The sequence below is a fragment of the Electrophorus electricus genome, chromosome 18 (genome assembly GCF_041902795.1).
Source record: "Electrophorus electricus isolate QZ-2024a chromosome 18, ASM4190279v1, whole genome shotgun sequence".
Classification (NCBI taxonomy): Eukaryota; Metazoa; Chordata; class Actinopteri; order Gymnotiformes; family Gymnotidae; genus Electrophorus; species Electrophorus electricus.
This window is the reverse complement of record NC_137514.1, coordinates 3581639-3605665: the sequence shown is the minus strand read 5'-3', so window position 1 is coordinate 3605665 and position 24027 is coordinate 3581639. Positions and strand designations below refer to the sequence as shown.

General features: G+C 38.9%; 1 protein-coding gene and 1 long non-coding RNA gene across 3 annotated transcripts in view; one reads left to right on the top strand and one right to left on the bottom strand.

The window, feature by feature from the left end:
• Positions 1–8597: 8597 nt before the first annotated feature.
• LOC145651941 (uncharacterized) lies at positions 8598–11570 on the bottom strand. The gene is made up of 3 exons (XR_014118070.1): positions 11307–11570; positions 10385–10448; positions 8598–9128 (listed from the first exon to the last, which is right to left on the bottom strand). It is a non-coding gene; the product is annotated as an uncharacterized LOC145651941 (long non-coding RNA).
• Positions 11571–11829: 259 nt separating this feature from the next.
• Positions 11830–24027, top strand: part of LOC145651929 (B-cell receptor CD22-like) — a 19622-nt gene continuing 7424 nt past the window's right edge. For both annotated transcript variants that reach the window (XM_081700737.1, XM_081700735.1), the window contains exon 1: positions 11830–12102. The gene's annotated coding sequence lies outside the window, so the exon portion shown is untranslated. The remainder of the gene's footprint in view (positions 12103–24027) is intronic.

Sequence of the window (24027 nt, the reverse complement as noted above, 5' to 3'; positions counted from 1 at the left end):
CATTAAACAAACCTGCACAGACACACAACAGCACACAACACAGCTGAGTGCATCACATTTCTGCTTCTGTTTACACTGTTTCAAATATCAGTCAGACTGATCTGATGACACAACTGTATTACTGAGGAGGTTTGGCTCTTGTCATCTCATTTCAGTTCAGTTTTGATTCACAAAAAGGATTTATAGGAATCCTTGTCCAGACTGTAAATGTACAATTTGAAAGCCATTGTGATAAGAATAAAAACACAACCATTCTACCAACTTTAACAAAATAAAAACAACTTCAACTATTTTAACACCTCATCTCAGCATTACATACAAATGTATTTAAACAGTCATAAATCAGATAGATATTGTATTAATAACAATTTTGTTATGTCCTAAGCAGTGTAGAAGACTGAAGTGGCCAATATGTATGTAGTGAGAGCTTGTTGTTCAGGTCTGTTCTAGGAGGTCTATTCTCATCCTACCCAAAAGATGAAGAATGTTGACACCCAGCCAGCCAAACACACACACACACACACACACACACACACACACACACACACACACACACACACACACACACACACACACACACAATCACCCACTCATAACCACTCTTTGACACCCAGCCAATCAGACACCTCCAATCTGTCAATCACCTGTCCTTCAACCAACTGGACCACCAAATCACTTCCACGTTTCCAATCACTCACTGACTGGTCATCACACATATATGAACCTTGTTACATTCTCTTCATTTAAGGCATCACCAGTCAATGTTTCACACTGACCTCCTCTATTCCAATCCAATCACTCACTGACTGGTCATCACACATATATGAACCTTGTTTCATTCTCTTCATTTAAGGCATCTCCAGTCAATGTTTCACACTGACCTCCTCTATTCCAAATAAAAATCTAGCCAGCCACAACAAATACTTAATCCTTTTGCCCTTTTGAAATATTTTTGATTTTTGTTTCATGTTCCCTTCAGTTAACTCCTGCTTTGTCTATTAGTTACTTCATTAAATGTACATTTTGTTACCTTTCACTCATGCCTCACTACTTTCCTCAGAAGGTCACAAAGGGTTTGAAAAATAATGTTGGAACTTACAGGCACTATGTGTTGAATTCCAGTAGAACTCTTAATTCATAATATAGATTCTAAATCTCAAAACTTGAAAGTGATTAAACAAATTGATCATAAATAGCTAAATCACACTCAGTGTAATAGAATTATTGCAATTTTTTTCCCATGAAATGTTGCAGCACTTTAATGGAGGAGTTGACTTGACCCAGGAATCTTAGCACCAGAGGTCATATCACTGCAGGGCAATCTGACTAGACAAGGAACTTGAAAGAGTAGGGGGAGTAAACTCTATAGCCTACCAAACCATTCACCAAAATCTTCTTCATTATCACCCAAGATATAACAAACAAAGACTGCACACCAGACAGAAGGCTCAACACCACTGTTCAGGATGTGACATGAGATATCCATGACTACATCCAAACACGGGATCCCAAGGATGGGCTGATGAGGGCATGTCCCAGTCAGAAGGGGGACATAGTTACCGTGAAAACAGTGGAGGTGTCATGGCAGGATTACCTACATGGAATTTAACACTGACAGTTAGCAGAAGTGGCTGACAAGACAATCTTACCAATGTCTGGAAAAGGCATGACTGAAGGACAGTACAGAGTCACTGATCATGGTAGTAAAAATACAAGAACTAAGCATTATGTTAATTGTAACAGGGGTGCATTACACCACACAAGATGCAGACTATACAAAGGAGCATCTGAGACTAACAGGAACACAAGACAGTTGCAGGGAAAGCAAATATTAAGAGACCTGACCAAGTGGCAGAGACCATGTATAGAAACATATGCAAGACAGATAATCTGAACAACTTCAAATCTGTGTGTGTTATCAAAAAGGTTTTCCCAGTGGTGACTGGGGCACTTGTGGCAGAGACACCAATGCTGGGAGTTGTAGCTCCAACAGGAATAAAAGCACCAATCTAATTTCAGAAGAGCTCAAGGCTAGAATCAGTAAAAATACTCTGTCACACTCCCAGGCCACTCTCTCTCTCTCTCTCTCTCTCTCTCTCTCTCTCTCTCTCTCTCTCTCTCTCTCTCTCTGTATATATATATATATATATATATATATATATATATATATATTATATATATATATATATATATATATATATATATATATATATATAAATCATCATTGGTTGAGTGTTCTGTACAGAGGGAGCAGTGATGTTCCACACCAATTTCTTGTTAGCCCTTTGTAAGTCTTTCTTTGTCATCACATTATTTTCTTGTTCCTGTTTTTTTTATCTTTGTTCCTAATGTAAATTTTTCATTTCTAATTCACAGATGGGTCTGACTGCTGGTTTCCTGAAAATGGACTATCATAATAACTCCTGGACTGTCCTAATTAAGAGTCCTCTCTGTCACTCGCTCACATGCACTTCTCACATTCACACTCATTTTTTGCTTGCTTTTTTATTCCTTTGATTTACACAGTCTCTCCATCAGGAACACAAACACACCACATAAACATAACACCACTGAAATCCAAAACCAACTCCACGTCCTCTACAACTATATGTGGATGAGAGTTCATGAAGAGTGGTAATGTTCTCTTGACCTTTATGCTATTTACTAAAAGCACAGACTACGGGGAAATTTAACAAACAAATGTAAGTTAATAAAGAGCTCTTCTTACCTCACTGTGCAAAGTCTCATCAGCACTGTGGGAACAGAGGAAAATAAACTCAGAAGAAACAGCTTTGAGGTTTTAACCATGTGAACTGTCTGTGATGTATTTAATTATGTTATTTTTTGTGTATTTAAATTCTCTTCCTCTTTTACTGCACTGTTCTCTCCTTTTTCAGCAAATGCATGCGCGCACACACCCACACACACACACACACACAACCACACACACACACAAACAAATGTATATACACCCACACAAACACACACAGACCATAGATTGCTCTGTGATTGTTATTTCCTTGGTACAGACTCAGACACACACACGCATGCACAAAGAAACACACACACATGCACACAAGTTCAAGTTCGAGTTCAAGTTTGGTTTATTTGTCACATATATACACAGTATAACTCGCAGTGAAATGGTTGAGGGTGCTCTGTCCAAACTGAGGAAAAAGAAAACGGGCGCATAGAGAAATATATATTCTATATATGTACAAAAATATATTAACAATGTATGTACAATATATGTATATTATGATTATATACGCAATGTACAATGTATATGGTTGTGTGTATATATATATATATATATGTACACAATGTACAGAATGTACAGATCCATTTTGAAAAATGGCATATTTACAGTTTTTATGTTACATGGTGGTAATAGAATATCTATGTGTATATATATATATATATATATATATATATATATATATATATATATATATATATATATATATATATATATATATATATATATATATACAGTTATGCTACATGGTGGTGGTGGTCCCCACAGTTTATCAGTTTCCCTGATTCAGGGCCCGAATGGCCTGTGGGAAGAAGCTCCTCTTCAGTCTCTCTGTCTTGGTCTTCAGGGAGCAAAAGTGGCTCCCTTACCTCAACAGAGAGAAGAGCCTATTATTGGGATGGGTGGGGTCCTTCACAATCCTCCTGGCCTTGGTCTGGCACCGCTTGTAGTAGATGGTCTGCAGGTCAGGAAGTTCCGTGTGAGTGATGCGCTCTGCGGAACGCACTACCCTTTGGAGTGCTTGTCTGTCCTGCTTGGTGCTATTCTCAAACCAGACCGTGATGTTCCCCATGAGGATTCTCTCGATAGTGCAGGTGTAGAAGTTCGCAGTACCTTGGAGGGTAGTCTGAAGTCTCTTAGGCGTCTGAGGTGGTAAAGACGCTGACGAGCCTTCTTTGCCAGGGAGTTGGTATGGCAGGACCAGGACAGGTCCTGTGAGATGTGAACACCAAGGTACCTGAAACTATCTACTCTCTCCACCGTGGTTCCACTGATCCTCACAGGTTGGTAGTGCTGCTCCTGCTTCTTGCTGCAATCCACGATCAGCTCCTTTGTCTTACTGACGTTTAGGAGGAGATTATTTTCCTGGCACCAATTTTCCAGGTGTTTAATCTCCTCCAGGTAGGCCCTCTCATCGTTGTCCGAGATCAGGCCCATGACAACGGTGTCATCAGCAAACTTGACAATGATGGTGGAGCTGGAAGTGGCTGTGCAGTCATAAGTGTACAGTGAGTAGAGCAGGGGGCTTAGGACACAACCCTGAGGAGCTCCAGTGCTGAGTGTGAGGGTGGATGAGGCACAGTTGCCCACCCGTACCGATTGTGGTCTGTCTGTTAGGAAGTTGGAGATCCAGCCGTACAGGGATGTATGCAGTCCTAGATCCTCCAACTTAGTAGTGAGTAGGGAGGGGATGATAGTGTTAAATGCTAAACTGTAGTCGACAAACAGCATTTTAACATAATTTTCTCTCCCTTCGTCCAGGTGGGTCAGTGTGGTGTGGAGCAGATGTGCAATTGCATCATCAGTGGAGCGGTTGTGGCGGTATGCAAACTGCAGTGGGTCCATGGAGGCTGGCAGTGAAGATGTGATAAAGTCTCTGACTAGCTTTTCAAAGTACTTCATCACGACTGATGTGAGGGCAACAGGGCGGTAGTCATTGGGGTCGGAGGGTCGAGGTTTCTTCGGGACGGGGACGATGGTGGATCGTCAGAGTATATTTGTCACATACATAGTCATACACATTATAACTCGCAGTGAAATGGTTTGAGAGTGCTCTGTCCAAACTGAGGTGAAAAAAACACACACACACACACAGTACTCTGTGGGTGTTATTCCTGTGATTCAGGGCCTCAATCTTCACATGCAGCAATTGCCATGGCTGCACATTCATGGAGAAAACATTTCTGTTTATTGATTATTATCACTGCACTGTGTGTGTGTGTGTGTGTGTGTGTGTGTGTGTGTGTGTGTGCGTGTGTGTGTGTGCATGTATGTATGTGATCAAACCAAACCAATAAACCGAGGATGAAAATAACAGTATGGCAAGGATTACAAACTTTTCTTTGCTCTTTTAGTTTTAAACTGTTTATCTACATAACACTGGTCCCTGCCTGAGTCATTAGTGCCTTTACATAGTTCAGGCTTCTCCACAATCTTAACTGTGTGATATAGAATTCCTCTTTCAGTCAAAGACATGTTGGCTATGTGTACGTGCCGCTCATAAATTCCATGGATTCCTTTAAGGAACAAGCTATCTGCTGGTTATAATTCACATTTAAATCACTCACAAAAGATTCTGAAACAAATGATGCATGAAAGAGGTCATTAGAGGAGTCTGGGCCCCATAAGAGAGTGGGAGTTATCTTACAGCTTCACTTCTCTCCTCTCTAACTCCAGCAGCTACTGCAGAACACTGAGTTGATTCTGCGCTAAACCACAAAGTGAGAAGAGCTCTGTTAGACTTGTAGCAGTGTGGCGGAGGGGTTAGCAGAAATGAGTGACTGTGCACAGGAAACATGGGGCCTTTTCATCAGAACAAAGTTCACATTTGTGCTAAAGTATATTACACCACCACTGATTAAATTAGTTTGTTCAAGAATACATATGAAGTTGTTTAGTTGCAGTGATGTAACTGTATGTGCTGGAATCATGTGCAGAAAGATCAGAGACAGAAAATTAATTATTAGTGACATCATTAGAGGAGCCTGTGTTTTTACAGAAGAACATAATAGTCATAATTTGCCTTTAGTTGGCAATATTTTTTGCAGTTCATATTATTTCAATGCACATAAAGATATTTATATTTGCTTTTCAATAAGGTGATGTCCACAACCATAAAATGAAGACTTTCATTATGAAAACAGTGTGGCAGACAACTGAATAGTGGAATAAAAGTAGATTTAGAGCTGTTTCTCTATACATCTTGTGTACATGTATCAGGTAACAGCAGTTGTAGACCAGTAGGTTGATCATTTGTCTTACTTTAAAAGAATGCACTCAACAGCCCAGATATAAAGCACCATGGTTTAAAATCACATTGTAGAAACCATTACTAGGATAAAGATCAATGTAAGGCAACATGACTAATCAGATGTGTGCAGATGAGTTTAACAAAAATAGTTTTACTGACAATATGGGAAATCCACTGCATAAATGAAAAACAGACAAAAGTTAAAAACTAGTACAGAGCAAAAATTACTATACAGATGATTTCACAGAGAAAGCAGTTCAGGCAATGGTCAACACTGGAGAAGCAGACCAAAAGCAAATATACATCCAAGAGACAATATACAAAATACATACTGGGATCGTTACTCTAGAAAAACTATCCAGATAGTTAATTTCATTTTTTCTTGCATCGGAAAGTGACATTTTCACATTAAATCACCTCACACTGGACATGGACATGTATATATGAGACATACATGAATTAAGGATTCCCTGAACTGCATTGCTGGGTTGAACACATGTGTCTGTTTTTAACTGCCTGAAGTGGATTGTTAAAGTACAGAGGTGGCAGGTAATGATAGTTTGAGTGACGATTATCAAGGCTCTGCTGAAATGCAGTACACTTTGTTTAAGGAACAGTAAAGGTCAAATGAAGTACATGTTGATTAAGGAACAGTAAAGGTTCAGCCCCAGGGTCACTGAGCTCTCACTGAATGTTTACTGCTCCTTCTGTAAAGTGTATTTGACTCTTCTGTGGCTTTTAGCACTACCAAGTCTCTGTCCACTTAGGAGACACAGAAGCAGCAGAACATCTGCAGCCTCAGTTCCTTTAACCCTCATGTTGTCTTAATATTATGTATACACCTCGTGTCCTAAGGGTCAAAAATGATCTGCCTTCACTAAACCCCTAAAATAAAATAGCTGAATTGAGTTTTAAAGCCCCAATCTACTTTGATTGAAGAAACAACCTTCATGCAAGTCTGTCTATGAATATTTGAGTTTTCTCTTTTCACATTGCAGAAAGACTACATTTAATCATTGGCCACCACTCGTTTTTATTACAGCACACCAGTTATATTCTTTTTCGTACACTAAAGTAGAGATGTATTATCATCATTTTTGCTTAATGTTCTGCATAGGTGTAAACATTAACATTTTATTAAGAGATGGCAATTCTATAGCTTCCGAAAGTAGCAGAAATGTGCAGAAAGTAGTTTTTAATATATTGTATTGAAAGGAAACAATTACAGTCATCAACATTTTTTGGCAACATAGTGATATTTTCTTATGCACCCTACAGTGAGAAATTCAACTGCAACATATCAATCTCCCATTTTTCTCCTAGCATTCGTGAAACAGTGTGAAACACTTTCAGTGGCATTGTGGCACAAAAAATCGCCCTTCTACTCTCTGCGTCCCAGAGACAAGCTGTAGCCTCACCTCGTGACCAATAAACCAACTGCTAAAATTAGCAGCCCTATGTAAGTTCGCAGGTCAATAACATACATTATTTTCCAGATGTCCCCATATATAGAGAAACCTTCCAAATTTGTCATTTTCCAGGAGGATTTCTTCGATGACTGGTGTGATATACATGCAGAGAATGCTGAAGTGATGCCATGGCCATGAGCAACTGCATATCTTGTGGGCCCTGGGGTCATCCTTATGACATTTTGAGTTGCCTCCCTGCCATGTGTGTCATATGGTAACAGGGAACATGTTATTTTGCCATTTTTTAACAAAAATGTCTCTCTGTTAGCTTGGGGGATTTCTTCTTCATCTGGAGATGATTCATCGTGCTCCGGGTCGTATTCCTCCCCATCTTCTTCTTCAGATACCTCTTCTAAATCATTGATCTCTTGTTATTCCTGGACGTCTGAAAAAATCAGATCTATGACCTGTTGGGCACTGAAGCGTGCACTCATGTCTTCAGCAAAGAGAGAACTGGGAGTACTGTTACCTGCTGCACCTTTTATAGTCTTTCACTGCATTCCCCTTTAGTACACAATGCTTTCAAGAAATGTTTATTTGCTCTGAAATTTTGTTTATTTCATCTGAATTTGATTTTATTCATTATTTGAACTTGAGAGATTTGTGGGGTTATTTATTGTTCTTTTGTAAGTGAAAAATAATTTGTATTTATTTGCGATTGTCAAGTGTGTTATACTGCTTATCTACCATTATGGCTCAGTGCTTTTTCAGTTCGGGGTCTGTAGTGGTGCAGGTGTAACTAGACGAACAGAAGGGGGCGCTGATTCCAAAAGCGTAAAATCATGCATTGAATCTTAATCATGCAGTTCAGTCTTCACAGTGTAAAATGTTGAACTAAAATTGAATATTAATAAAAATGTAGTGGTCAGAGCTAAGTTATGTGTACAGTTAATTCTCTATCATCGCCTTCTTGCTGCTGTGGTAAATACATATTTTTAAAGATATTTGTCTTTAGTTTAAAGTAAGTTTTAGCCAGAAAGGGCATGCATACCCTCTCAACGGCGGGATCTTGCAGATAAATGTGTTAACCACATCTAGCTTTTTACTTCTGTGCTGCCTCTGTTCTCATCATTTGATATTTGAACATGGTGATCAGTCTCATTATAGAACAGTAAGACTCTTTGTTTAGTTCAGATAAGTTTTAATGCAGCATGAATAGAGATTAACAGAATAGAAATGAACAGAACAGAGATTAACAGAAGAGAGATTAAAAGAATAGAGATTTACAGGTGATTTCTTAGAATTTGATTATGTCTAATCATGAACTAATTTGGAGTGTCAGTATAAAATTACCATTGACAATTCTGTGTATTCTAGTCTCAGGCATAAACTTCATCTAGGCCCATACAGTGGTGTTCTTTACTTCGCAATGATGAACTGCTGTTTATTTAAACATTTTCATCTTTAAAAAGGATGGTGAAAGTGTTTTTTTGTTTGTTTTTTTGTTAAAATACATGGCTGTACCTTGTTACTTCATCCTTGTTTTATGTAAAAGTGCACATAGACCAAGGTCAATTCCAGTATTCCTGTGCTACTGCAAGGAAAAATTCCATATTTTCCTTAACTTGTCCTGCTGATCTCACCATCTGCCTCGCCTGGTCTGGTTGTCGTTGCTCAGGGCCCTGGGGCACATTTCTCAGAATGAGTGACACTGGACGAGTAAAAGCAAATAAATGAATCTTAGTTAAACCTTTATAGCTGGATTTGGTCTGATCAGAAAATAATAAAGGACAAATAATTTGTCAATGTTACAACAGAAATACAAATAATATTATTCACAGTCTACTATGCATTGTTTACTTTTATTCTATTACAAAGCAAAGGTTTCCAAACAACTGGTTAATTTCTGATCACATGACTTCCTCTGTTCACACATAAGTATGATGACTTTAAAATTAGACCAGCTCATGTCACACATGTGAGCAGCACAATAATGTGTATGCACAATAAATTTGTGAGGTCATAGAGGGGATATACACATGCACAAGAAAGTTATAGTTTTTAGAGTTCTATCAGTATCAGATTTCAATTTCTCATTTTGTGTGTGTGTGTGTGTGTGTATATACATATAATAAACGGAGGATGAAAATAACAGTATGGAAAGAATTACAAACTTTTCTTTGCTCCTTTAGTTTTAAACTGTTTATCTACATAACACTGGTCCCTGCCTGAATCATTAGTGCCTTTACATTGTTCAGGCTTCTCCACAATCTTAACTGTGTGATGCAGAATTCCTCTTTCAGTCAAAGACATGTTGGCTATGTGTACGTGCCGCTCATAAATTCCATGGATTCCTTTAAGGTAGTTATGTGCTGGTTATAATTCACATTTAAATCACTCACAAAAGCTCCTGAAACATATGATGCATGAAAGAGGTCATTAGAGGAGTCTGGGCCCCATAAGAGAGTGGGAGTTCTCTTACAGCTTCACTTCTCTCCTCTCTAACTCCAGCAGCTTCTGCAGAACTCTGAGCTGATTCTGAGCTAAACCACAAAGTGAGAAAAGCTTGTAGCAGGGTGGGGGAGGAGCTTGGGAGAAGTGGACACTAGTGACTCTGAACAACTTAACGCTCAGTCACATAATATATGAGGTTGAGTAAAGAGAAAAACAAACAAAAATATATCTGCACTTTGTAGTTATAGTGGGGTTGTGAATTTTAATCTTACTACAGTGTGCTCTTAATCTAAGACTGCCCTAAACTTGAGAAAAACCACAAAACACTCAGCAAGCTCTGTAGCAGTGGTGTGGGGGATGTGGGGGCTTTGGTAACCAATGTAAATTAACTTCATTAAATGGGAACAGTGTGTCAGAAAATCTTTATACTAGATATCAGAATTTGTGCAGGTTTCAACAGTTTTGGAAATTTTACAAAGAAAAATACAATTTTGATGAAGACTGCAGTCTTACCCAGAGACATGAACAGAGTGATGAGAGTTGGAAGAGGAGTTCTGAGTGACATCATTAAACAAACCTGCACAGACACACAACAGCACACAACACAGCTGAGTGCATTACATTTCTTCTTCTGTTTACACTGTTTCAAATATCAGTCAGACTGATCTGATGACACATTTGTATTACTGAGGAGGTTTGGCTCGTCATCTCATTTCAATTCAGTTTTATTCCTTGAGGGCTATTTATTCTGGATCGAATCACAAAAGGATTTAGAGGAATCCTTGCCCAGACTGTAAATGAAAAAGGTGAAAGCAGATGAGATAAGAATAAAAACACAAAATAATTCTACCAACTTTAACAAAATAAAAACAACTTCAACTATTTTAACACCTCATCTCAGTATTACATACAAATGTATTTACACAGTTATAAATCAAGTACACATTGTATTAATAACAGTTTTGTTATGTCCTAAGCAGTGTAGAAGACTGAAGTGGCCAAACTGTATGTAGTGAGAGCTTGTTGTTCAGGTCTGTTCTAGGAGGTCTATTCTCATCCCACCCAAAAGATGAAGAATGTTGACACCCAGTCAGCCAAACACACACACACGCACACACACACACACACACACACACACACACACACACATACACACACACTCTTTGTCACCCAGCCAATCAGACACCTCCAGTCCGTCACTCACCTGTTCTTCAACCAATCGTAGCACCCAATCACGTTTCCAATCACCCACTTACTGATCATCACACATATTACATATATTGTTTTACTCTCTTTATTTAAGCCCCTTATGCGCTAACGCTCCCTAGCAAGCCCAAACTGGCATACTCAAATGATTGATAACATCGAATATTCTTAAAGTACAGTACATTGATCAACATAACATTTCTTAGGACTAATACAAGTACCCGCTTACCGATTTGCAGCCGTCTACATGCATCAGATCGCCACAAATCCCGCGCTCGGGTAAATTTCCACAATGTGGCCTTTTAAAACATTCTTCCGCTTTAAGATAAGTTCTTTTGTCATAGAAAGTTAAATTACCATTAAAACAACTGTGTGAGATGTTTAGATGGTTAAATGGTATACATAGTGTTAGTAAAGTTCTTTAATTCCGTGCTCACTTCTTTGCGTAAAAACACGCGTTCAGTTCCTTCTTAAGCAAACCCAAACTACGCAGCCTTTGTTTAACTCTAACTGCACGTTACTGACGTAAAAGTATTCCTGAATAGAGCATTAGACCCCCCCCCCTTTTTTTTTTCCATTTTATATTGATTTCTATTGGCCATTGCAGCGCCATTGTCTTGGAGTGACAGCAATTCTCACCAAATGTTTCCAGGGCAAGCGGTGTGATTGGCAGTTGTTTTATCAAATAGAGGACGCTTAGACGAAAACGTAGACCCTCGCTTGCCTTATTTAGTCATCCGTTTAATGTTTAAAGGTCTGCGCACTGTGTACTGTTAGTGCTTCAGTGTTGTTAGCAGATAGCATAGGGCATGGGTTTGAGGCTGTTTGGCGAAACTCGTACAACCATAAGAATGATTTGATCGCCAATACGTTTGGACATCATGGAAAGGAAGATGCTTATTTTAGCTGAAGTTTATGTGGAGTTGTTTGCTTGCTGCTAGCATGAACTAGCTTCGATGTTTTCATAGCAAATCACTGGATGTTACCATTCACTGCTTGAAAAAATCGTAATCCTGCTACAAATTGTAAGTATAAATGAAAAAGTATACTATTGCTTTACAGTATTATAGCATTTACAGCATTAGCAATGATGCCAACAATTATGCTATGTAGCTCATATTGCTGTGGAACTTACTAAAGTAACTTACTGTGATGTTTTAGCAAAAAAGAAACATGCAGACTTGATGTATAGTGATTGATGACTTTTTGTGCATTTAGAGAGGTTTTGGGATACTAAGGAGAAGTCTAGGACACCTACTGTAAAACATTATGTAGTTATTTAGTCATTTCATGTATGTGCTCAAAACTTCAGTTTATTACGCAAGACCCTGGTGAATCAGGAAATGTAGAGTTTGAGTGAAACTGAATCTCCAGCATCAATAGACACATTATACACCAAAAAAATAAATGGCGTTTTATGTTTTTTTTAACGTGTTCTTCTGTATTAGATGAGCTCAAATGTAACTAAATGATGGACAAATAAGCTTAGATGTGAATGGATGTCTTCTCCCAATTGTCTACTTCAATTTGAATTCTGAATGATCATTGTGCTATGTGTACAATTTCAGATGTATAGTGTTAAAATGAACAAGTAGAAATCGTTCAAAAATGAGCTTTAAAATGCGTGTGCCCACAGGCATCTCCAATGTTTCACACTGACTATTCTCTATTCTAATTAAAAATCTAGCAAGTCACAAGGACTACTTAATCCTTTTTCCCTTTTGAAATCTTTTTGCTTTATGTAACATGTTCCCCTCAGTTAACTCCTGTTTTGTCTATTAGTTACCTTTCACTCATGCCTCACTATTTTGCTCAAAAGTTCACAAAGGGTTTGGAAAATAATGTTGGATCATACAAGCACTGTGTTGAATTCCAGTAGAACTCTTCATTCCTAATATAAATTCTAAATCTCAAAACCTAAAGGTGATGAAACACATTGATAGTAAATAGCTAAACCACACATTATTTTCCATGAAATGTTGCAGCACTATAATGGAGGAGTTGGCTTGACCCAGGACTCTAAGCACCAGAGGTCATATCACTGTAGGACAATCTGACTAGACAGGGAACTTGAAAGAGAAGGAAGAGAAAACTCTATAGTCTACCAAACCACTCACCAAAATCTTCTTCATTATCACCCAAGAGCTAACAAACAAAGACTGTACACCAGACAGAAGGCTCAACACCACTGTTCAGGATGTGACATGAAATATCCATGATTACATCCTAACACTGGCCCCGATTGATGGGCTGATGAGGGCATGTTCCAGTCAGAAGGGGGACATAGTTACCGTGAAAACAGTGGCGCTGTCATGGCAGGATTACCTACATGGAATTTATGACTCACAGGTAGCAGAAGTGGCTGACAAGACAATCTTACCAATGTCTGGAAAAGGTAGGACTGAAGGACAGTACTGTGTCACTGATCATGGTAGTAAAAATACAAGAACTAAGCACTAGGTTAATTGTAGTAGGGGTGCATTACACCACACAAGATGCAGACTGTACAAAGGAGCCTCTGAAAGTAACACTAATACAAGATTCCTGCAGGGAAAGCAAGTATTAAGAGACCTGACCAAGTGGCAGAGACCATGTATAGAAACATATGCAAGACATATAATCTGAACAACTTCAAATCTGTGTGTGTTAACAAAAAGGTTGTCCCAGTGGTGATTGGGGCTCTTGTGGAAGAGACACCAATGCTGGAAGGTGTGGCTCCAACTGGAATAAAACCATCAATCTCATTTCAGAAGCGCTCAAGGCTAGAATCAGTGAAAATACTCTGTCAGAGGCCTCTCTATCTATCTATCTATCTGTCTATCTGTCTATCTGTGTGTGTGTGTAGTAGCTGGAGTAAGAGTGGCTGGTGTTTCAAAGCATAGTCTGTGGCTAACGCAGGGTGTTCATCATTGGTTGAGTGTTCTGTACAGAGGGAGCAATGATGTTCCACACCAATTTGTTGTTAGCCCTTTGTAAGTTTTTCTTTGTCATCACATTATTTTCTTGTTCCTGGTTTCTTTTTCTTTGTTCATAATGTAAATTTTTCATTACTAATTCACAGATGGGTCTGACTGCTGGTTCCCTGAAATTGGTCTATCATAATAACTCCTGGACTGTCCTAATTAAGACTCCTCTCTGTCACTCACTCACACACTCTTCTCACATTCATTTTTCCCTGACACAGTCTTGACACATTTTTTGCTTGTGTTTTCATTCCTTTCACTCACACACTCTCTCCATCAGGAACACAAACACACCACACAAACATAACACCAGTGAAATCCAGAACCAACTCTAAGTCCTTTACAACTACATGTGGATGAGAGTTCATGAAGAGTGGTAATGTTTTCTTGACTTTTCACTATGTACTAAAAGCACAGACTACAGGGAAATTTAACAAACAAATGTCAGTTAATAAAGAGCTCTTCTTACCTCACTGTACCAAGTCTCATCAGCACTGTGGGAACAGAGGAAAATAAACTTAGAAGAAACAGCTTTGAGGTTTTAAACTTGTGAACTGTCTGTGGTGTATTTTAATGATGTTAATTTTAGTGTATTAAAATTCTCTTCCTGTTTTACTGCACTGTTCTCTCCTTTTTCAACAAATGCACGCGCACACACACACACACACGACATGTCATGAAACAGTACAGTGTTATTCCTGTAGTTCAGGCCACTGAGAGCCTCAATCTTCACATGCAGCAAGTGGAGATCTGGAAATCATCCCATCTACTAAAACTCTTTCCACACTCTTCTTTTCCGAGACTTTCTGCGATTGTCTGTGAGGTGTGTTGGTGTGGACAGTAACAGCGGACGTTTGTGGAGTATTGAAGCTTTTTTAGGTGCCAGATTCTCATATTTAATTTCTCCTGATTTCAGCAATCTGACATAGTCCTCATGATGGCATCTCCTGATGTGTTTGTGGAGTTAAATTTGAACTGTATGGGAAAGTGGACACACACAGCAGAAGACTTGCAAATGGATATCATTCATTCCTAGAGAGAAAAAAGGCATTATAATTTCGGTGTGAGATGCAACATAATTATGGTAAACAACTGTCGGGTGGCTGTTGTGGTGGAACTTTGAATAAAGAGCAAGTCAGACGTGATTAAAAGAGTAATTTAATAAAGAAAATAAGACATACAAAAACACAGCTGTGTGAGAGCAAATGCTCTAAAGCGAAAGCTCTAAAGGGGTAGACTGATTCTGTTCCTTAAATCTAAACTTCAATTCCCGGAAGGGCTGTCCTGTCATCCTGTTTACCCGTTTCCTGCTCCTTATCGCGCTAAACACTTTTGCACATACCAGGATGCTCTGTTCCACCAGGACAGACACAGTTTGCTAGTTCCTCTTTATCAGCATTAGTCGCACGACACATGCAAGATCACGAAGCAACTGATTCAGCAGTCATTTTGTTTACACAATATACAAAGACAGAATGTGCAGACTAAACTATTCATATAGGATTACATAGAGAAAGGATTAACATGATTATATATGAATCACATGATAATACATGATCGAATAATAATTTCCATCACACTGTACATCATGAAAACAATATTAATACTTAAAGCAAAATATCATCACAAAATAAATACTTAAACAAAATTTGACTTATATTGTAATTCAGTATATTTTCAATGCACCTAATCTGGGAGACCCATGAACTACACAGCTTTTCTGGATCAAAAACCGCAAACTTTCATCGAGCGTTTGTTATTTTAACAAGGAGGAATGTTGAGCTAAATCAGGTGTGTCATTGTAGGGCAAACACTGACCTGGTACGTTTTAGTTTAAAAACTCAAGTAAGATTCAAGATTAACTCAGTGAAATTAAAAAAGGTGTTTGGACTTAACCTTGTGCAGAGCACTTTTTGAGCCTTATGTAGCCAAACATGACGCCGACATCTTTGGCGTACTCATCTCCGTACCACATCAGGAGCTCCTGTCCTGCTTTGATGGGTAGACAGCCATGGTAGAGAATGCCCCCATGATACTGTAAGGCCAACAAATTCTGCTCTTCATCATTACGAGCACAGTTTATATACCTAAAAACAGACAGACAGGCACACACACACACACACACACACACACACACACACACACAGAGGGAGAGAGAGAGAGAGGATGAATAACTGGCAGTTTTTTAATCAAATAATAGACTATAAAATTCATTATTCATCACATATGGCCAACAACCCATGAGCTGCAGATTCAGTGCTGCATTCTCCACCTCATCCAATTAGAGTGAGTCGCTCTCTTAGCATCTATGTACTTATTACACTGATTGCAAAAACAAAATTAAATTTAAAGGGGCTATATAAGAAATCATACTGTGTTCAGTGTGAATACTGTTCTACAGTAGGACTCAACATTTAAAGCAAACTGTAGGTCTGTTACCCCAGAGAACTGTACTGAAATACAGTTAATAAAATGTGTTTGTAAAAATATAATAGAGCACTTGTGGCACTTGAAGGAAGCTGAGAAACAGGAGCTTTGTTGACAAATGATATGTATTGTATGGGACCAAAGAACTGAAAACAAACAATAAAAATGCTCATTTTTGTTTCTGTAAAATATATTGATTTTGATGTATGATATTTTTCAAATGAGCTTCTGAATGACTTGAATGTTCCAACTGGAACAGTTTGACATTTTTAAACTCTCCCAAGCCAGCATCAGGAATACTGGTCTTCTGAATCTTCAGACCGGATGGAATTGTTTGTCTGGTTTGATCTTTGACCCCCAGAGAAACAGGGGTATCTGGGATAATGAGAGGGGAATGTAAACCTCACACTGCACTCATCAGTGTCTGGAAGGACAGGAGACAAGAAAGGAAAGAAATGATAACCAGTATGATACTGAGTGTGTGTGCCTGGATGGTGGTAGCTCAATGGTTAATGTACTTGACTAATAATCCGACGTTTGCCAGTTCAATCTTGTACTGTTAGGCCCCTGAGCAAGACCCTCAGTTGTAAAGTCATAATTGTATGTTGTTTTGGATAAAAGCATCAGGTAAATGCTTACCGATTTTCAGTCATCTACGTGCAACCGTTCAACAGAAATCCCACGCTGAGTACGCGGTGTTGTGTGTGTGTGTGTGTGTGTGTGTGTGTGTGTGGGGGGGGGGGGGGTTGGTAAATTTCCACAACAGCATTTGTCCTTTTTTAAATGGCCTTTTAAAACATGCTTCCGGTATAAGATCATTTCAAATTTTGTCTTAGAAAATACAATTAGCATCCGCGTGACATGTCTAAACAGCAATGAATCTCTTCTTAAGCAATTCATTAATTATCCCGCTAGAGGGTGATAGAGTGTTTTCTCGAACGGGAATATTTCATTGCCATGGCCCTGACTACGCATGCTGCCCAACTGCACCCTGCTCATATTAAGTCTTAAAACCGGACCAGTCAGATGAAGAGTAGGGATAACGGTAGATTTATTTTAATTTTTTAAGTGAAAAATAATTTGTATTTATTTGCGATTGTCAAGTGTGTTATACTGCTTATCTACCAGTATGGCTCAATGCTCAGTGTAACTAGACGAACAGAAGGGGGCGTTGATTCCAAAAACCTAAAATCATGCATTAAATCTTGAAAACTAAGTTCAGTCTTCACAGTGTAAAATGTTGAAATAAAATCGAATATATATTAAAAAAAAATGTTGTAGTGGTCAGAGCTAAGTTATGTGTACAGTTATGTCTGTAGAGGTTAATTCTCTATCATCGCCTTCTTGCTGATGTGGTAAATACATATTTCTAAAGATATTTGTCTTTAGTTTAAAGTAAGTTTTAGCCAGAAAGGGCATGCATACCCTCACAACGGCGGGATCTTGCAGATAAATGTGTTAACCACATCTAGCTTTTCACTTCTGTGCTGCCTCTGTTCTCATTTGATATTTGAACATGGTGATCAGTCTCATTATAGAACAGTAAGACTCTTTCTTTAGTTCAGATACGTTTTAATGCAGCATGATTAGAGATTAACAGAATAGAAATGAACAGAACAGAGATTAACAGAAGAGAGATTAAAAGAATAGAGATTTACAGGTGATTTCTTAGAATTTGATTATGTCTAATCATGAACTAATTTGGAGTATAAAATTACCATTGACAATTCTATGTATTCTAGTCTCAGGCATAAACTTCATCTAGGCCCATACAGTGGTGTTCTTTACTTCTCAATGGTGAACTGCTGTTTATTTAAACATTTTCATCTTTAAAATGGGATGGTGAAAGTGTTTTTTTTTTTTTTTTGTTAAAATACATGGCTGTACCTTGTTACTTCATCCTTGTTTTATGTAAAAGTGCATGTAGAGCAAGGTCAATTCCAGTATTCCAGTGCTATTGTAAGGAAAAAATCCATATTTTCCTTAACTTGTCCTGCTGATCTCACCGTCTGCCTCGCCTGGTCTGGTTGTCCTTCCTCATGGCCCTGGGGCATGTTTCTCAGAATGAGTGACACTGGACGAGTAAAAGCAAATAAATGAATCTGTTAAACCTTTATAGCTGGATTTGGTCTGATCAGAAAATAATAAAGGACAAATAATTTGTGAATGTTACAACAGAATTACAAATAATATCATTCACAGTCTACTATGCATTGTCTACCTTTATTCTACTACAAAGCAAAGGCTTCCAAACAACTGGTTAATTACTGATCACATGACTTCCTCTGTTCGCACATAAGTATGATGACTTTAAAATTAGACCAGCTCATGTCACACATGTGAGCAGTGAGCAGTGAGCAGCTGCCAAACACTTTGCAAAGTCTGCATGTCACTGTGCAACATAATCAGAGTTACAAGATAGATTTAATTAGACACAAACATATTTAAGGATGTTTTCTTAAATGTTATTACATTCATATTTTACTCTTGTGTGGCTGAGCAGTAAAAATCTTTAAAGAGGTGGTTTCTGCTTTAACCCTTGTGTTGTCTTAAGGGTCAAAAATGACCCACCGCCACATTTAACTGTAGAGAAAACCCCCTTAATGATCTTTTTTCAACATGAAATTTAAATTTCCTTGAAAGCTGTACACCTCCAGGGTACAAAGATTGTCTTAGGGTCATTTTTGACCCACCAGTTATAAAATCATTTATATTCCACAAAAACAACAAAATCACACACACACACACACACACACACACACACACACACACACACACACACACACACACACACACACACACACACACACACACAATGAGAAATTGAAATTATCTGCTACTGATAGAACTCTAAAAACTACAACTTTCTTATGCATGTGCATGTCCCCTCTATGACCCCACAAATCTCTCAAGTTCAAAGACTAAATAAAATCAAATTCAGATTAAATAAACTAAATTTCAGACAAAATAAACATTTCTTGAAAGCATTGTTTACTAAAGGGGAATGCAGTGAAAGGCTATAAAAGGTGCGGCAGGTAACAGTACTCCCAGTTCTCTCTTTGCTGAAGACATGAGTGCACGCTTCAGTGCCCAACAGGTCATAGATCTGATTTTTTCAGATGTCCAGGAATAACAAGAGATCAATGATTTAGAAGAGGTATCTGAAGAAGGAGATGGGGAGGAATACAACCCGGAGCACGATGAATCATCTTCAGATGAAGAAGAAATCCCCCAAGCTAACAGAGAGACATTTTTGTTAAAAAATGGCAAAATAACATGGTCCCTGTTACCATATGACATACATGGCAGGGAGGCAACTCAAAATGCCATAAGGATGACCCCAGGGCCCACAAGATATGCAGTTGCTCATGGCCATGACATCACTTCAGCATTCTCTGCATGTATATCACACCAGTCATCGAAAAAAATCCGCCTGGAAATGACAAATTTGGAAGGTTTCTCTATATATGGGGACATCTGGAAAATGATGTATGTTATTGACCTGCGAGCTTACATAGGGCTGCTAATTTTAGCAGGTGGTTTTTAGCTCACGAGGTGAGGCTACATCTAGTCTCTGGGACGCAGAGAGTAGAAGGGTGATTTTTTGTGCCACAATGCCACTGAAAGTGTTTCACACTGTTTCACGAATGCTAGGAGAAAAATGGGAGATTGATATGTTGTAGTTGAATTTCTCACTGTAGGGTGCATAAGAAAATATCACTATGTTGCCAAAAAATGTTGATGACTGTAATTGTTTCCTTTCAATACAAGACATTAAAAACTACTTTCTGCACATTTCCGCTACTTTCTGAAGCTATAGAATTGCCATCTCTTAATAAAATGTTAATGTTAACACCTATGCAGAACCTTAAGCAAAAATGATGATAATACATCTCTACTTTAGTGTACGAAAAATAATATAACAGGTGTGCTGTAATAAAAACGAGTGGTGGCCACTGATTAAATGCAGTCTTTCTGCAATGTGAAAAGAGAAAACTCAAATATTCATAGACAGACTTGCATGAAGGTTGTTTCTTCAAGCAAAGTAGATTGGGGCTTTAAAACTCAGTTCAGCTATTTTATTTTAGGGGTTTAGTAAAGGCGGGTCATTTTTGACCCTTAGGACACGAGGTGTATACATAATATTAAGACAACACGAGGGTTAAAGGAACTGAGGCTGCAGATGTTCTGCTGCTTCTGTGTCTCCTAAGTGGACGCTAAAAGGCAAAGAAGAGTCAAATACACTTTACAGAAGGAGCAGTAAACATTCAGTGAGAGCTCAGTGAGCCTGGGTCTGAACCTTTACTGTTCCTTAATCAACATGTACTTCATTTGACCTTTACTGTTCCTTAAACAAAGTGTACTGCATTTCAAGAGAGCCCTGATAATCCTCACTCAAACTATCATTACCTGCCACCTCTGTACTTTAACAATCCACTTCAAGCAATTAAAAACAGATACATGTGTTCAACCCAGCAATGCAGTTCAGGGAATCCTTAATTCATGTATATATCATATATACATGTCCATGTCCAGTGTGAGGTTAGTTAATGTGAAAATGTCACTTTCCGGTGCAAGAAAAAATGAAATTAACTATCTGGATAGTTTTTTCTAGAGTAACCGTCCCTGTATGTATTTTGTATATTGTCTCTTGGATGTATATTTGCTTTTGGTCTGCTTCTCCAGTGTTGACCATTGCCTGAACTGCTTTCTCTGTGAAATCATCTGTATAGTAATTTTTGCTCTGTACTAGTTTTTAACTTTTGTCTGTTTTTCATTTATGCAGTGGATTTCCCATATTGTGAGTACTGGTCTACAACTGCTGTTACCTGATACATGTACACAAGATGTATAGAGAAACAGCTCTAAATCTACTTTTATTCCACTATTCAGTTGTCTGCCACACTGTTCTCATAATGAAAGTCTTCATTTTATGGTTGTGGACATCACCTTATTGAAAAGCAAATATAAATATCTTTATGTGCATTGAAATAATATGAACTGCAAAAAATATTGCCAACTAAAGGCAAATTATGACTATTATGTTCTTCTGTAAAAACACAGGCTCCTCTAATGATGTCACTAATAATTAATTTTCTGTCTCTGATCTTTCTGCACATGATTCCAGCACATACAGTTACATCACCGCAACTACACAACTTCATATGTATTCTTGAACAAACTCATTTAATCAGTGGTGGTGTAATATACTTTAGCACAAATGTGAACTTCGTTCTGACGAAAAGGCCCCATGTTTCCTGTGCACAGTCACTCATTTCTGCTAACCCCTCCCCCACACTGCTACAAGTCTAACAGAGCTCTTCTCACTTTGTGGTTTAGCGCAGAATTAGCTCAGAGTTCTGCAGTAGCTGCTGGAGTTAGAGAGGAGAGAAGTGAAGCTGTAAGAGAACTCCCACTCTCTTATGGGGCCCAAACTCTGCTAATGACCTCTTTCATGCATCATATGTTTCAGAATCTTTTGTGAGTGATTTGAATGTGAATTATAACCAGCAGATAACATGTTCCTTAAAGGAATCCATGGAATTTATGAGCGGCACGTACACATAGCCAACATGTCTTTGACTGAAAGAGGAATTCTACATCACACAGTTAAGATTGTGGAGAAGCCTGAACTATGTAAAGGCACTAATGACTGAGACAGGGACCAGTGTTATGTAGATAAACAGTTTAAAACTAAAAGAGCAAAGAAAAGTTTGTAATTCTTGCCATACTGTTATTTTCATCCTCGGTTTATTGGTTTGGTTTGATCACATACATACACACACACACACACACACACACACACACACACACACACACACACACACACACACACACACACACACACACACACACACACACACAGAGTGCAGTGATAGTAATCAATAAACAGAAATGTTTTCTCCATGAATGTGCAGCCATGGCAGTAGCTGCATGTGAAGATTGAGGCCCTGAATCACAGGAATGACACCCACAGAGTACTGTGTGTGTGTGTGTGTTTTTTTCACCTCAGTTTAGACAGAGCACTCTCAAACCATTTCACTGCGAGTTATAATGTGTATGACTATCTATGTGACAAATATACTCTGACGATCCAACATCGACCCTGTCCCGAAGAAACCTCAACCCTCCGACCCCAATGACTACCGCCCTGTTGCCCTCACATCAGTCGTGATGAAGTGCTTTGAAAAGCTAGTCAGAGAATTCATCACATCTTCACTGCCAGCCTCCATGGACCCACTGCAGTTTGCATACCGCCACAACCGCTACACTGATGATGCAATTGCACATCTGCTCCACACCACACTAACCCACCTGGACGAAGGGAGAGGAAATTATGTTAAAATGCTGTTTGTCGACTACAGTTCAGCATTTAACACTATCATCCCCTCCCTACTCACTACTAAGTTGGAGGATCTAGGACTGCATACATCCCTGTGCGACTAGATGTCCAACTTCCTAACAGACAGACCACAATCGGTACGGGTGGGCAACTGTGCCTCATCCACCCTCACACTCAGCACTGGAGCTCCTCAGGGTTGTGTCCTAAGCCCCCTGCTCTACTCACTGTACACTTACGACTGCACAGCCACTTCCAGCTCCACCATCATTGTCAAGTTTGCTGATGACACCATTGTCATGGGCCTGATCTCGGACAACGATGAGAGGGCCTACCTGGAGGAGATTAAACACCTGGAAAATTGGTGCCAGGAAAATAATCTCCTCCTAAACGTCAATAAGACAAAGGAGCTGATCGTGGATTGCAGCAAGAAGCAGGAGCGGCATTACCAACCTGTGAGGATCAGTGGAACCATGGTGGAGAGAGTAGATAGTTTCAGGTACCTTGGTGTTCACATCTCAAAGGACCTGTCCTGGTCCTGCCATACCAACTCCCTGGCAAAGAAGGCTCATCAGCGTCTTTACCACCTCAGACGCCTAAGAGACTTCAGACTGCCCTCCAAAGTACTGCGAACTTGTACACCTGCACTATCGAGAGCAGCCTCACGGGGAACATCACAGTCTAGTTTGAGAATAGCACCAAGCAGGACAGACAAGCACTCCAAAGGGTAGTGCGTTCCGCAGAGCACATCACTCACACAGAACTTCCTGACCTGCAGACCATCTACTACAAGCGGTGCCAGACCAAGGCCAGGAGGATTGTGAAGGACCCCACCCATCCCAACAATAGACTGTTCTCTCTGTTGAGGTCAGGGAGGTGCTTTCGCTCCCTGAAGACCAAGACAGAGAGACTGAAGAGGAGCTTCTTCCCACAGGCCATTCGGGCCCTGAATCAGGGAAACTGATAAACTGTGGGGACCACCACCACCATGTATCATAACTGTATATATATATATATATATATATATATATATATATATATATATATATATATATATATATATATATATATATATATATATATATTATATTACCACCATGTAACATAAAAACTGTAAATATGCCATTTTACAAAATGGATCTGTACATTCTGTACATTGTGTACATATATATATACACACAACCATATACATTGTACATTGCGTATATAATCATAATATA